Source organism: Triticum dicoccoides, chromosome 3B (assembly GCF_002162155.2).
Source record: "Triticum dicoccoides isolate Atlit2015 ecotype Zavitan chromosome 3B, WEW_v2.0, whole genome shotgun sequence".
NCBI classification, from domain to species: domain Eukaryota; kingdom Viridiplantae; phylum Streptophyta; class Magnoliopsida; order Poales; family Poaceae; genus Triticum; species Triticum dicoccoides.
In genome coordinates this window covers 755,988,443-756,005,806 of record NC_041385.1, presented here as the reverse complement: position 1 = coordinate 756,005,806, position 17,364 = coordinate 755,988,443, and positions in this window count along the sequence as shown.

The window sequence follows — 17,364 nt, the reverse complement described above, 5'->3', positions numbered from 1 at the left end:
CTTTGGGTTCGAGCTTATCAACCTGAAACTTTTTCACATAAGCGTCGTAGCCCCAAACCTTTTAAGAAACGACAACTTAGGTTTCTCCAAACGGTGTCGTCTCAACGGCATTACGTGGTACCCTATTAAAGTGAGTGCAGTTGTCTCTAATGCCTAACCCATGAACGATAGTGGTAATTCGATAAGAGACATCAAGGTACGCACCATATCCAATAGGGTGCTACTTATGATGTTCGGACACACCATCACACTATGGTGTTCCAGGCGGTATTAATTGTGAAACAATTTCCACAATGTCTTAATTGTGTGACAAAACTCGTAACTCAGATATTCATCTCTATGATCATATCATAGACATTCTATCCTCTTGTCACGAAGATCCTAAACTTCACTCTGAAATTACTTGAACCATTCAATAATTCAGACTTGTGTTTCATCAAGTAAATATACTCAACATCTACTCGAATCATCTGTGAAGTAAGAACATAACGATATTCACTGCATGCCTCAGCACTCATTGGACTGCACACACCAAAATGTGTTACTTCCAACAAGTTGCTATCTAGTTCCATCTTACTGAAACCGAGGCTTTTCAGTCATCTTGTCCATGTGGTATGATTTGCATATCTCAAGTGATTCAAAATCAAGTGAGTCTAAACGATCCATCTGCATGGAGTTTCTTCATGCGTATGCACCAATAGACATGGCTCGCATGTCTCAAACTTTTCAAAAATGAGTGAGTCCAAAGATCCATCAACATGGAGCTTCTTCATGCATTTTATACCAATATGACTTACATGGCAGTGCCACAAGTAAGTGGTACTATCATTACTATCTTATAATTTTTGGCATGAAAATATGTATCACTACGATCGAGATTCAATAAACCATTCCTTTAGGTGCAATACCATTGAAGGTATTATTCAAATAAATAGAGTAACCATTATTCTCCTTAAATGAATAACCGTATTGCGATAGACATAATCCAATCATGTCTATGCTCAACGCAAACACCAAATGACAATTATTCAGGTTTAATACTAATCTTGATGGTAGAGGGAGCGTGCGATGTTTGATCACATCAAACTTGGAAACACTTCCAACACATATCGTCAGCTCACCTTTAGCTAGTCTCCGTTTATTCCGTAGCTCTTTTATTTCGAGTTACTAACACTTAGCAACCGAACCGGTATCTAATACCCTGGTGCTACTAGGAGTACTAGTAAAGTACACATTAAAATAATGTATATCCAATATACTTCTATCGACCTTGCCAGCCTTCTCATCTACCAAGTATCTAGGGTAATTCCGCTCTAGTGACTATTCCCCTTATCACAGAAGCACTTAGTCTCGGGTTTGGGTTCAACCTTGGGTTTCTTCACTGGAGCAGCAGCTGATTTGCCGTTTCATGAAGTATCCCTTCTTGCCCTTGCCCTTATTGAAACTAGTGGTTTCACCAACCATCTACAATTGATGCTCCTTCTTGATTTCTACTTTCGCGGTGTCAAACATCGTGAATACCTCAAGGATCATCATATCTATCCCTGATATGTTATAGTTCATCACGAAGCTCTAGCAGCTTGGTGGCAATGACTTTGGAGAAACATCACTATCTCATCTGGAAGATCAACTCCCACTCGACTCAAGTGATTGTTGCACTCAGACAATCTGATCACAAGCTCAACGATTGAGCTTTTCTCCCTTAGTTTGCAGGCTAAGAAAATCGTCGGAGGTCTCATACCTCTTGACGTGGGCACGAGCCTGAAATCCCAATTTCAGCCCTCGAAACATCTCATATGTTCCGCGATGTTTCGAAAACGTCTTTGGTGCCTCTACTCTAAACCATTTAACTGAACTATCACGTAGTTATCAAAACGTGTATGTCCGATGTTCGCAACATCTACAAATAACGTTTGGGGTTCAGCACACTGAGCGGTGCATTAAGGACATAAGCTTTCTACTGTCCGCATAATCGCTACTATCAACTTTCAACTATATTTTCTCTAGGAACATATCTAAACAGTGGAACTAAAGCGCGAGCTTACGACATAATTTGCAAAGATCTTTTGACTATGTTCAGGATAATTAAGTTCATCTTATGAACTCCCACTCAGATAGACATCCCTCTAGTCATCTAAGTGATTACATGATCCGAGTCAACTAGGCCGTGTCCGATCATCACGTGAGACGGACTAATCATCATCGGTGAACATCTTCATGTTGATCGTATCTACTATACGACTCATGCTCGACCTTTAGGTCTCTTGTGTTCCGAGGCCATGTCTGTACATGCTAGGCTCGTCAAGTTAACCTAAGTGTTTTGCGTGTGTAAATCTGGCTTACACCTGTTGTATGTGAATGTAAGAATCCATCACACCCGATCATCACGTGGTGCTTAGAAACGACGAACTTTCGCAACGGTGCACAGTTAGGGGGAACACTTTCTTGAAATTTTAATGAGGGATCATCTTATTTACTACCGTCGTTCTAAGCAAATAAGATGCATAAACATGATAAACATCACATGCAATCAAATAGTGACATGATATGGCCAATATCATTTTGCTCCTTTTGATCTCCATCTTCGGGGCTCCATGATCATCATCGTCACCGGCATGACACCATGATCTCCATCATCATGTCTTCATGAAGTTGTCTCGCCAACTATTACTTCTACTACTATGGCTACCGGTTAGCAATAAAGTAAAGTAATTACATGGCGTTGTTCAATGACACGCAGGTCATACAATAAATAAAGACAACTCCTATGGCTCCTGCCGGTTGTCATTCTCATCGACATGCAAGTCGTGATTCCTATTACAAGAACATGATCTATCTCATACATCACATATCATTCATCACATTCTTCTTGGCCATATTGTTGGGGAACGTAGCAGAATTTCAAAATTTTCCTACGTGTCACCAAGATCTATCTATGGAGAGACCAGCAACAAGTAGAAAGAGAGTGCATCTACATACCCTTGTAGATCGCTAAGCGGAAGCGTTCAAGTGAACGGGGTTGATGGAGTCGTACTCGTCGTGATTCAAATCACCGATGATCCTAGTGCCGAACGGACGGCACCTCCGCGTTCAACACACGTACAGCCCGGTGACGTCTCCCACGCCTTGATCCAGAAAGGAGAGAGGGAGAGGTTGAGGAATACTCCATCCAACAGCAGCACAACGGCGTGGTGGTGGTGGAGGAGCGTGGCAATCCAGCAGGGCTTCGCCAAGCACCATGGGAGAGGAGGAGTAGGGAGAGAGGTAGGGCTGTGCCAGAACTTCGTGTATAGCTCCCATGCGCCTCCCCACTATATATAGGGGTGGAGGGGCTGGTTTCTTGCCCTCCAAGTCCATTGGGGCGTTGGCCAAGGTGGGAGGAAAGAAATCTCATTATTTCCTTCCCCACCGATTGTTATCCCCCCTTTTTAGGGATCTTGATCTTATCCCTTCGGGATATGATCTTATTCCTTCTAAGGGGGGATCTTGGTGCGCCTTGACCAGGGGTGTGGGGCCTTGCCCCCACTACCCACGTCCATGTGGGTCCCCCCATGCAGATGGGCCCCACTCCGGAACCTTCTAGAACCTTCCCGGTACAATACCGAAAAATCCCGAACATTTTCTGGTGGCCAAAATAGGACTTCCCATATATAAATCTTTACCTCCGGACCATTCCGGAACTCCTCGTGACGTCCGAGATCTCATCCGGGACTCCGAACAACATTCGGTAACCACATACAAACTTCCTTTATAACCCTAGCGTCATCGAACCTTAAGTGTGTAGACCCTACGGGTTCGGGAGACATGTAGACATGACCGAGACGTTCTCCGGTCAATAACCAACAGCGGGATCTGGATACCCATGATGGCTCCCACATGTTCCACGATGATCTCATCGGATGAACCACGATGTCAAGGACTTAATCAATCTCGTATTCAATTCCCTTTGTCTATCGGTATGTTACTTGCCCGAGATTCGATCGTCGGTATCCAATACCTTGTTCAATCTCGTTACCGGCAAGTCACTTTACTCGTTCCGTAACACATCATCCCGTGATCAACTCCTTGGTCACATTGCGCATATGATGATGTCCTACCGAGTGGGCCCAGAGATACCTCTCCGTTTACACGGAGTGACAAATCCCAGTCTCGATCCGCATAAAACAATAGATACTTTTGGAGATACCTGTAGTGCACCTTTACAGTCACCCAGTTACGTTGTGACGTTTGATACACCCAAAGCACTCCTACGGTATCCAGGAGTTACACGCTCTCATGGTCGAAGGAAGAGATACTTGACATTGGCAAAGCTCTAGCAAATGAACTACACGATCTTTTGTGCTAGTCTTAGGATTGGGTCTTGTCCATCACATCATTCTCCTAATGATGTGATCCCGTTATCAACGACATCCAATGTCCATAGCCAGGAAACCATGACTATCTGTTGATCACAACGAGCTAGTCAACTAGAGGCTCACTAGGGACATATTGTGGTCTATGTATTCACACGTGTATTACGATTTCCGGATAATACAGTTATAGCATGAATAAAAGACAATTATCATGAACAAGGAAATATAATAATAATACTTTTATTATTGCCTCTAGGGCATATTTCCAACAGTCTCCCACTTGCACTAGAGTCAATAATCTAGTTCACATCTCCGTGTGATTAACACTCACAGGTCACATCGCCATGTGACTAATACCCAAGAGTTTACTAGAGTCAGTAGTCTAGTTCACATCACTATGTGATTAACACTCAATGAGTTTTATGTTTGATCATGTTGCTTGTGAGAGAGGTTTTAGTCAACGGGTCTGAACCTTTCAGATCCGTGTGTGCTTTACAAATCTCTATGTCATCTCCTAGATGCAGCTACCACGCTCTATTTGGAGCTATTCCAAACAACTGTTCTACTTGGAGCTATTCTAAATTATTGCTCCATTATATGTATCCGGTCTCTCTACTCAGAGCTATCCGGATAGGTGTCAAGCTTGCATCGTCGTAACCTTTACGACGAACTCTTTTACCACCTCCATAATCGAGAAAATTCCTTAGTCCACTAGTTACTAAGGATAACTTTGACCGCTGTCCTGTGAGCCATTCTTGGAACACTCTTGTACCCCTTGACTAACTCATGGCAAGGCACACTTCAGGTGCGGTACACAGCATAGCATACTGAAGAGCCTACGTCTTAAGCATAGGGGACGACCTTCGTCCTTTCTCTCTATTCTGCCGTGGTCGAGCTTTAAGTCTTAACTTCGTACCTTACAACTCAGGCAAGAACTCCTTCTTTGACTGGTCCATCTTGAACACCTTCAAGATCATGTCAAGGTATGTGCTCATTTGAAAGTATTATTAAGCATTTTGATCTATCCTTATAGATCTTGATGCTCAATGTTCAAGTAGCTTAATCCAGGCTTTCCATTGAAAAACACTTTCAAAATAACCCTATATGCTTTCCAAAAATTCTACGTCATTTCTGATCAACAATATGTCAACAACATATACTCATCAGAAATTCTATAGTGCTCCCACTCACTTCTTTGGAAATACAAGTTTATCATAAACTTTGTACAAACCCAAAATTTTTGATCATCATCAAAGCATACATTCCAACTCCGAGATGCTCACTCCAGTCCTTAGAAGGATTGCTGGAGCTTTGCATACTTATCAACATCTTTCGGGATTGACAAAACCTTCCGGTTGTATCACATACAACCTTTCCTCATTAAAATCGTCGAGGAAACAATGTTTTGACATCCTATCTGCAAGATTTCATAAATAATGCAGTAATCGCTAATATAATTCCAACAGACTCTTAGCATCGCTACAAGTGAGAAAATCTCATCGTAGTCAACTCCTTGAACTTGTCGGAAAACATCTTAACGACAAGTCGAGCTTTCTTAATGGTGACATTTACCATCATTGTCCGTCTTCCTTTTGAAATCCATCTGTACTCATTAGCCTTACGACCATCGAGCCGTTCTGCCAAAGTCTACACTTTGTTTTCATACATGGATCCTCTCTCGGATTTTATGGCCTCAAGCCATTTATCGGAATCCGAGCCCACCATCGCTTCTCCATAGCTCGTAGGTTCATTGTTGTCTAGCAACATGACCTTCAAGACAGGATTACGTACCACTCTGAAGTAGTACGCATCCTTGTCATCCTACGAGGTTTGGGAGTGACTTGATCCGAAGTTTCATGATCAATATCATAAGCTTCCACTTCAATTGGTGTAGGTGCCACAGGAACAACTCCCTGTGCCCTGTCACACACTAGTTGAAGAGACGGTTCAATAACCTCATCAAGTCTCCACTATCCTCCCACTCAATTCTTTCGAGAGAAACTTTTCCTTGAGAAAGGACCCGATTCTAGAAACAATCCATATTGCTTTCGGATCTGAATTAGGAGGTATACCCAACTGTTTTGGGTGTCCTATGAAGATGCATTTTATCCGCTTTGGGTTCGAGCTTATCAACCTGAAACTTTTTCACATAAGCATCGTAGCCCCAAACCTTTTAAGAAACGACAACTTAGGTTTCTCCAAACGGTGTCGTCTCAACGGAATTACGTGGTACCCTATTAAAGTGAGTGCAGTTGTCTCTAATGCCTAACCCATGAACGATAGTGGTAATTCGATAAGAGACATCAAGGTACGCACCATATCCAATAGGGTGCTACTTATGATGTTCGGACACACCATCACACTATGGTGTTCCAGGCGGTATTAATTGCGAAACAATTTTCACAATGTCTTAATTGTGTGCCAAAACTCGTAACTCAGATATTCATCTCTATGATCATATCATAGACATTTTATCCTCTTGTCACAATGATCTGCTACTTCACTCTGAAATTACTTGAACCATTCAATAATTCAGACTTGTGTTTCATCAAGTAAATATACTCAACATTTACTCGAATCATCTGTGAAGTAAGAACATAATGATATTCACTGCATGCCTCAGCACTCATTCGACTGCACACATCAAAATGTGTTACTTCCAACAAGTTGCTATCTTGTTCCATCTTACTGAAAATGAGGCTTTTCAGTCATCTTGCCCATGTGGTATGATTTGCATATCTCAAGTGATTCAAAATCAAGTGAGTCCGAATGATCCATTTGCATGGAGTTTATTCATGCATATACACCAATAGACATGGTTCGCATGTCTCAAACTTTTCAAAAACGAGTGAGTCCAAAGATCCATCAACATGGAGCTTCTTCATGCGTTTTATACCATTATGACTTACATGGCAGTGCCACAAGTAAGTGGTACTATCATTACTATCTTATATCTTTTGGCATGAAAATGTGTATCACTACGACCGAGATTCAATAAACCATTCCTTTAGGTGCAAGACCATTGAAGGTATTATTCAAAAATAGAGTAACCATTATTCTCCTTAAATGAATAACCGTATTGCGATAGACATAATCCAATCATGTCTATGCTCAACGCAAACACCAATCTCGGTGGTAGAGGGAGCGTGCGATGCTTGATCATATCAACCTTGGAAACACTTCCAACATATATCGTCAGCTCACCTTTAGCTAGTCTCTGTTTATTCCGTAGCTTTTATTTCGAGTTACTAACACTTAGCAACTGAACCGGTATCCAATACCCTGGTGCTACTAGGAGTACTAGTAAAGTACACATTAACATAATGTATATCCAATATACTTCTATCGACCTTGCCAGCCTTCTCATCTACCAAGTATCTAGGGTAATGCTGCTCCAGTAGTTGTTCCCCTTATTACAGAAGCACTTAGTCTCGGGTTTGGGTTCAACCTTGGGTTTCTTCACTAGAGCAGCAGCTGAATTGCCGTTTCATGAAGTATCCCTTTGTTCCCTTGCCCTTCTTGAAACTAGTGGTTTCACCAACCATTAACAATTGATGCTCCTTCTTGATTTCTACTTTCGCGGTGTCAAACATCTTGAATATTTCAAGGATCATCATATCTATCCCTGATATGTTATAGTTAATCACGAAGCTCTAGCAGCTTGGTGGCAATGACTTTGGGGAAACATCACTATCTCATCTGGAGGATCAACTCCCACTCGATTCAAGTGATTGTTGTGCTCAGACAATCTGAGCACAAGCTCAACGATTGAGCTTTTCTCCCTTAGTTTGCAGGCTAAGAAAATCGTGGAGGTCTTATACCTCTTGACGTGGGCACGAGCCTGAAATCCCAATTTCAGCCCTCGAAACATCTCATATGTTCCGCGATGTTTCGAAAACGTCTTTGGTGCCTCTACTTAAACCATTTAATTGAACTATCACGTAGTTATCAAAACGTGTATGTCCGATGTTCGCAACATCGATAAACGACGTTGGGGTTCAGCACACTGAGCGGTGCATTAAGGACATAAGCTTTCTACTGATCGCATAATCGCTACTATCAACTTTCAACTATATTTTCTCTAGGAACATATCTAAACAGTGGAACTAAAGCGCGAGCTTACGACATAATTTGCAAAAGGTCTTTTGACTATGTTCAGGATAATTAAGTTCATCTTATGAACTCCCACTTAGATAGACATCCCTCTGGTCATCTAAGTGATCACATGATCCGAGTCAACTAGGCCGTGTTCGATCATCACGTGAGACGGACTAGTCATCATCGGTGAACATCTTCATGTTGATCGTATCTACCATACGACTCATGCTCGACCTTTCGGTCTCCGTGTTCCGAGGCCATGTCTGCACATGCTAGGCTCGTCAAGTTAACCCTAAGTGTTTTCGCTGTGTAAAACTGTCTTACACCCGTTGTATGTGAACGTAAGAATCCATCACACCCGATCATCACGTGGTGCTTAGAAGCGACGAACTGTAGCAACGGTGCACAGTTAGGGGAGAACACTTCTTGAAATTTTGTAAGGGATCATCTTATTTACTACCGTCGTCCTAAGCAAACAAGATGCATAAACATGATAAACATCACATGCAATCAAATAGTGACATGATATGGCCAATATCATTTTGCTCCTTTTGATCTTCATCTTCGGGGCTCCATGATCATCATCGTCACCGGCATGACACCATGATCTCCATCACCATGATCTCCATCATCGTGTCTTCATGAAGTTGTCACGCCAACGACTACTTCTACTTCTATGACTAACGCGTTTAGCAATAAAGTAAAGTAGTTTACATGGCGTTCTTCAATGACACGCAGGTCATACAATAAATAAAGACAACTCCTATGGCTCCTGCCGGTTGTCATACTCATCGACATGCAAGTCCTGAATCCTATTACAAGAACATGATCAATCTCATACATCACATATCATTCATCACATTCTTCTTGGCCATATCACATCACATAGCATACCCTGCAAAAACAAGTTAGACGTCCTCTAATTGTTGTTGCATGTTTTACATGGCTGCTATGGGTTTCTAGCAAGAACGTTTCTTACCTACGCAAGACCACAATGTGATATGCCAATTGTTATTTACCCTTCATAAGGACCCTTTTCATCGAATCCGTTCCGACTAAAGTGGGAGAGACTGGCACCCGCTAGCCACCTTATGCACCAAGTGCATGTCAATCGGTGGAACCTGTCTCACGTAAGAGTACGTGTAAGGTCGGTCCGGGCCGCTTCATCCCACAATACCGTCGAAACAAGATTGGACTAGTAACAGTAAGCATATTGAACAACATCAACGCCCACAACTACTTTGTGTTCTACTCGTGCAAAGAAACTACGCAATAGACCTAGCTCATGATGCCACTGTTGGGGAACGTAGCAGAAATTCAAAATTTTCCTACGTGTCACCAAGATCTATCTATGGAGAGACCAGCAACAAGTAGAAAGAGAGTGCATCTACATACCCTTGTAGATCGCTAAGCGGAAGCGTTCAAGTGAACGGGGTTGATGGAGTCGTACTCGTCGTGATTCAAATCACCGATGATCCTAGTGCCGAACGGACGGCACCTCCGCGTTCAACACACGTACAGCCCGGTGACGTCTCCCACGCCTTGATCCAGCAAGGAGAGAGGGAGAGGTTGAGGAAGACTCCATCCAACAGCAGCACAACGGCGTGGTGGTGGTGGAGGAGCGTGGCAATCCAGCAGGGCTTCGCCAAGCACCATGGGAGAGGAGGAGTAGGGAGAGAGGTAGGGCTGTGCCAGACCTTCGTGTATAGCTCCCATGCGCCTCCCCACTATATATAGGGGTGGAGGGGCTGGTTTCTTGCCCTCCAAGTCCATTGGGGCGTTGGTCAAGGTGGGAGGAAAGAAATCTCATTTTTTCCTTCCCCACCGATTGTTATCCCCCCTTTTTAGGGATCTTGATCTTATCCCTTCGGGATATGATCTTATTCCTTCTAAGGGGGGATCTTGGTGCGCCTTGACCAGGGGTGTGGGCCTTGCCCCACTACCCACGTCCATGTGGGTCCCCTCATGCAGGTGGGCCCCACTCCGGAACCTTCTAGAACCTTCCCGGTACAATACCGAAAAATCCCGAACATTTTCCGGTGGCCAAAATAGGACTTCCCATATATAAATCTTTACCTCCGGACCATTCCGGAACTCCTCGTGACATCCGGGATCTCATCCGGGACTCCGAACAACATTCGGTAACCACATACAAACTTCCTTTATAACCCTAGCGTCATCGAACCTTAAGTGTGTAGACCCTACGGGTTCGGGAGACATGTAGACATGACCGAGACGTTCTCCGGTCAATAACCAACAGCGGGATCTGGATACCCATGATGGCTCCCACATGTTCCACGATGATCTCATCGGATGAACCACGATGTCAAGGACTTAATCAATCACGTATTCAATTCCCTTTGTCTATCGGTATGTTACTTGCCCGAGATTCGATCGTCGGTATCCAATACCTTGTTCAATCTCGTTACCGGCAAGTCACTTTACTCGTTCTGTAACACATCATCCCGTGATCAACTCCTTGGTCACATTGCGCATATGATGATGTCCTACCGAGTGGGCCCAGAGATACCTCTCCGTTTACACGAGTGACAAATCCCAGTCTCGATCCGCATAAAACAATAGATACTTTCGGAGATACCTGTAGTGCACCTTTATAGTCACCCAGTTACGTTGTGACGTTTGATACACCCAAAGCACTCCTACGGTATCCAGGAGTTACACGCTCTCATGGTCGAAGGAAGAGATACTTGACATTGGCAAAGCTCTAGCAAATGAACTACACGATCTTTTGTGCTAGTCTTAGGATTGGGTCTTGTCCATCACATCATTCTCCTAATGATGTGATCCCGTTATCAACGACATCCAATGTCCATAGCCAGGAAACCATGACTATCTGTTGATCACAACGAGCTAGTCAACTAGAGGCTCACTAGGGACATATTGTGGTCTATGTATTCACACGTGTATTACGATTTCCGGATAATACAGCTATAGCATGAATAAAAGACAATTATCATGAACAAGGAAATATAATAATAATACTTTTATTATTGCCTCTAGGGCATATTTCCAACACATATCACATCACATAGCATACCCTGCAAAAACAAGTTAGATGTCCTCTAATTGTTGTTTGCATGTTTTACGTGGCTGTTATGGGTTTCTAGCAAGAACGTTTCTTACCTACGCAAAAACCACAACGTGATATGTCAATTGCTATTTACCCTTCATAAGGACCCTTTTCATCGAATCCGTTCCGACTAAAGTGGGAGAGACTGGCACCCGCTAGCCACCTTATGCACCAAGTGCATGTCAGTCGGTGGAACCTGTCTCACGTAAGTGTACGTGTAAGGTCGGTCCGGGCCGCTTCATCCCAAAATACCGTCGAAACAAGATTGGACTAGTAACGGTAAGCATATTGAACAAAATCAACGCCCACAACTACTTTGTGTTCTACTCGTGCAAAGAATCTACGCAATAGACCTAGCTCATGATGCCACTGTTGGGGAACGTAGCAGAAATTCAAAATTTTCCTACGTGTCACCAAGATCTATCTATGGAGAAACCAGCAACGAGGGGAAGGAGAGTGCATCTACATACCCTTGTAGATCGCTAAGCGGAAGCATTCCAGAGAACGGGGTTGAAGGAGTCGTACTCGTCGTGATCCAAATCACCGGAGATCCTAGTGCCGAACGGACGGCACCTCCGCGTTCAACACACGTACAGCCCGGTGACGTCTCCCACGCCTTGATCCAGCAAGGAGAGAGGGAGAGGTTGAGGAAGACTCCATCTAGCAGCAGCACAACGGCGTGGTGGTGATGGAGGAGCGTGGTAGTCCAGCAGGGCTTCGCCAAGCACCGCGAGATATGAGGAGAAAGAGAGGTAGGGCTGCGCCAACAGGAGAAGAAACTCATGTGTTAGGCTGCTCCAATGCCTCCACTATGTATAGGGGGAGAGGGGGCTGCGCCCACACCTAAGTTTCCACCCCTAGGGGGCGGCGGCCAGCCCTAGATGGGACTTGGAGGGGGCGGTCAAGAGGGGGAGAGAGGGGGCGCGCCCTAGGGTGGGCCTATAGGCCCATCTGCGCCTAGGGTTTCCCCTCTCCCCTCCTAGCTGCGCCTTGGGCAAGGGTGGGAGGCGCACCAGCCCACTCTGGAGCTGGTCCCTTTCCACTCTAGGCCCATGCAAGCCTCCGGGGCCGGTGGCCCCACTTGGTGGACCCACGGGACCCTCCCGGTGGTCCCGGTACGTTACCGATAAAACCCGAAACTTTTCCGGTGACCAAAACAGGACTTCCCATATATAAATCTTTACCTCCGGACCATTCCGGAACTCCTTGTGGCGTCCAGGATCTCATCCGAGACTCCGAACAACATTCGGTAACCACATACAAACTTCCTTTATAACCCTAGCGTCATCGAACCTTAAGTGTGTAGACCCTACGGGTTCGGGAATCATGCAGACATGACCGAGACGTTCTTCGATCAATAACCAACAGCGGGATCTGGATACCCATGTTGGCTCCCACATGTTCCACGATGATCTCATCGGATGAACCACGATGTCAAGGACTCAATCGATCCCGTATACAATTCCCTTTGTCTAACGGTATTGTACTTGCCCGAGATTCGATCGTCGGTATGCCGATACCTAGTTCAATCTCGTTACCGGCAAGTCTCTTTACTCGTTCCGTAACACATCATCCCGTGATCAACCCCTTGGTCACATTGTGCACATTATGATGATGTCCTACCGAGTGGGCCCAGAGATACCTCTCCGTTTACACGGAGTGACAAATCCCAGTCTCGATTCGTGCCAACCCAACAGACACTTTCGGAGATACCTATAGTGCACCTTTATAGTCACCCAGTTGCGTTGTGACGTTTGGTACACCCAAAGCATTCCTACGGTATCCGGGAGTTGCACAATCTCATGGTCTAAGGAAAAAATACTTGACATTAGAAAAGCTTTAGCATACGAACTACGATCTTTGTGCTAGGCTTAGGATTAGGTCCTGTCCATCACATCATTCTTCTAATGATATGATCCCGTTATCAACGATATCCAATGTCCATGGTTAGGAAACCGTAACCATCTATTGATCAACGAGCTAGTCATTAGAGGCTTGCTAGGGACGTGATGTTGTCTATGTATCCACACATGTATCTGAGTTTCCTATCAATACAATTATAGCATGGATAGTAAACGATTATCATGAACAAGGAAATATAATAATAACTAATTTATTATTGCCTCTAGGGCATATTTCCAACACCTTCTAATTTAGGCGTTTCTCCCTTGTCCGCAAATACAAAACTTCAATTATTCGCATATGCCCTGAACCTTTTGTACTCATTATTTCAATGTTCAGGTCAGCAAAATACCTGTTGTAATTCCTCTAAACAAATTTTTGAATGGGTGACAGTAGTTACATCAATGTTGTCCTTGAGATCAATACTTGCCATATAAATAAACCTATAGACCGTAAAAATTAAACAATGATACATACCGACAATAACTCTTTAGTCCATGCGAGAGCCTGAGTGCAACGTCATGTTAGTAGCTGTGAAGAGTTGCATGTATTATTGCAGTGCTCCTTGCCAAATGAGATGAAACTCTTCTAGTTGAACATTCAGACAAAGGGGGCATGCTATAGATGACACATGTCAGTCCTTTTTACATTTCTGGAAAACATAAACAAAAAGCAAATCACAAACTGGGAGACTGAATAATGTATAATTTCCAAAATATTTTTTCAGCATCTGGACTTGCATTTTATTAAGTGCACATACTGATAGTTGTGCTTCTAAAATCATTCGAGCATTTTTAGTACATGGCTGACCATGTCAATCTGAAGAAACTGAGATTCTTTTTGATAAAATGAAGAAACTGAGATGATGTGACAATACATGTCGAGCACGACCAAGGTTACCTGAGTTCGCACGGGTGCCGACCTCGAATTTCAGCAGGTCGGCGGTGCGACGATGGGCTTGTCAGGCGCCTTCAAACCTGCGTCATAGACCTCCTCGGCATTGGTTCAAGGAGGTGCCGATGACCTGTCGGTGAGCCGCCATCCTTTCCCTACCTACTCCTCCTGGCTACGCTCGCCTTCCCGCAACGCCTCGGGAAGCCCAACCCGTCCGCGCCCGTCTTCCTCGGCCCCGAGCACCTCCTCCTTGCCGCACACATCGTGGGCAGGTTCCTCGTCGGCGCCGTGCTCCCGGCGCTCTACATCCTCGAACAACAGATTTGGGGGCAACAGATTTCTGTAGTTAGGAATGCACGCCAAATAGGACTCAACTCCTAGAACAACAGATTTCAGGACTCACTCTAATTTGGATCAAAACAGCAACAGTAATGGTGAATTAATTTACAAACGATGGTGTTTGGTCGCCAAAAATAAGTTGGTGCACAGCTGCAAAATCCACTAGGACATGTGCACACATGCAGAAAGAGACATCCATAGACACCAATCGAATCCATGCGACAACAGGAATCCTGATGTGATGAACAAAGCATCAACAAGAAGGGATGGCGGCATCCTATTCATCCTGAATTCCTTCCTGATATCAAAGAAATAAACCGCCATGAAAGCAGCAGCAGCAGCGGGCATCAGGAATAGCAGCAGCGGGCATCAGGAACAGCGCAAGGCCAGGAATCAGGGTCGAATTGCATCGTCACAAGCGCAAGAAATAAACCGCCACCAAAGCAACCCGAGGCTGCTCATGTGATCTATGAGCAAGCGCCGCACAAGCAAGCAGGGATCTACCCGCCTCGAATCACCTAAACCGCATGGAGCACCACCTGCCCACAGATCTACGGAACACGCGAGAAAATCGAGACGCGCGGCGAGGGAGAGAGAGGAAGGGGGTGGGTTAACCTCATTGGGGTTGAGCCAGACCTTGCCCTTGCCGCACTTGAGGACGCTCGAGGCCAGGCGCTTCTGCAGCTTGAGGCCCTTGCCGCACTTGAGGACGCTCGAGGGGGCAGGGCAGCGGCCGCGGTGGGACGTGGGGGCGGCGGCCGCGGCTGGAGGTGGGGCGGCGGCCGCGGCTGGAGGTGAGCGCGACGGCCGCGGCTGGAGCTGGGGCGGCGGCCCCGGTTGGAGCTGGGCGCGGCGGCCGCGACGGGAGGTGGCAGGGGCGGCAGCGACGGGCGGCGGCGTTTGAGGGAGGGAGAGGGAGGAGGGGATCGGCGGCGGCTGCGAGGGCGAGGGCGACGGCTTGATGTGCGAGGGCGACGTTGAAGGATCTGTGGTGTGGCGTCGCTCACTCGCTCGTTCGCACGTTGCCGGACGTTTTTTTTCGTTGGTTTTCTTTCATAGGTTTTTTTCGTCGGTTAATTTTCGTAGGCTTTTTTTCCTTCGCATGTAGATGGGTGCGATGGGAGGCGTGGGGGCGGGTGGGGGACTCGGACGGAGGGTTTTTTCTGGTTTTTTGCGGCTGAGCGGGAGGTGGGAGCAAGTACCAAAGAAGTACCAAAAAAGACCATATTAGGTGGGACGAAAATAAAACTCGGAACGCGACCTACCAACTGAGACATTAGGAGTAGAGATATTTATGGATGAATCATTGCTGATTATGTTGGATTGACCAGAAGAGAAATTCGGGTGTAATACTGCTTTCTTATTTTGTTATAAGTATCTTTTATCACTCTATATCGTGAGCTAAGTTTTGGTGTCTAAACATGAATATATATTTATACCACTTACTTTCGCTACCAAACACATTGTGCAACAACACAACAGTTGTTTCACTTCCACGCACTGCAGCTGCACATTATATAGCCAATTAACCGTTTTAGAGTGGAAAACAGTAAGAAGGGTAGAAAATATTTTTGAGTATTATATAATGAACAATTTATATAAAATGTCCAATATATTAGAAATAGAGTACTCCCTCTGTTCTAAAATATAGGACGTTACTTAAAGCTATGTCAGCTTGCAAAAAATGTCTTATATTGTGGGATGGAGTATCATTTTAAACAGAAGTATGAAGTACGGCACACCGCGCCGGTGAGAGAGCCCGTGTGAGCACTTGGTGTTATAAATGGAATAGAGAATGAGAGGAAGAAATCAGGGAGTAGTATTATTTATGGAGCGGTTCCACGCAAGTCTTTGTGTACACTTTTAAATCAACAAGGACGCGTGTATAAATTAAATACATATATGATCATTTGGTTGACCCTTTAATTCACAGAATATACATCGATCATTTTTCATAGTAGACAACTGAAACCCTGCTGATTAGAATTCAGAAGCTGAATTGCACCCTTGTAACCTTGTCCACGTGTACAAACTACAAAGTCTGAAAATAGTCCATTAGCTTTATGAGCATACAGAAAAGAATGTGCACAACATAGTACTCCCTCCGTAAACTAATATAAAAGCGTTTAGATCGAGTAAATAAACAGTTCAATTTTGTATACCTTGTCAGTTGTCGTTCTAATACTTCATTTTCATGGCGATTGTGGCCAACAAATGGTGCAGTTGCAACGGACTGTTGTTAACCTTTCATCTGGTGTTGGTATTAAACAGAAGAAGATTGTGCAATATCTGCCACTAATGGTTGATTGACCGTTGGAAGTAGAGCCAATGGTGCATGCTCTATTGCTTGTACCTGAAAATAGTAGAAGTTGGCACCCAGAGAGATCTGCTGTTCAGTGTAATTGTTCCAATTTTTTTTGCCAGGAAGCCTTTATAGTTGTGGAGGTAGTTGGTCCGTCCTTTGACACGACTAGCAGCGCAGTTTGTAGTGATTAGATCACCTTGTGCTCCAAAGAAAGCAAAACTCTGTTAGACAACGGCTCCACGATTGATCCATTGTTTTGTATTTTTCTCTCGCCCTATGAATTTTGAAGTGCCAATTATAGAACATTTCCTCGTTAACCTTGTTATTTGTTAGAAATTCAATTAGGTTTTGTGGTCTACTCCTATTTCTTTGCGTTTATCCGT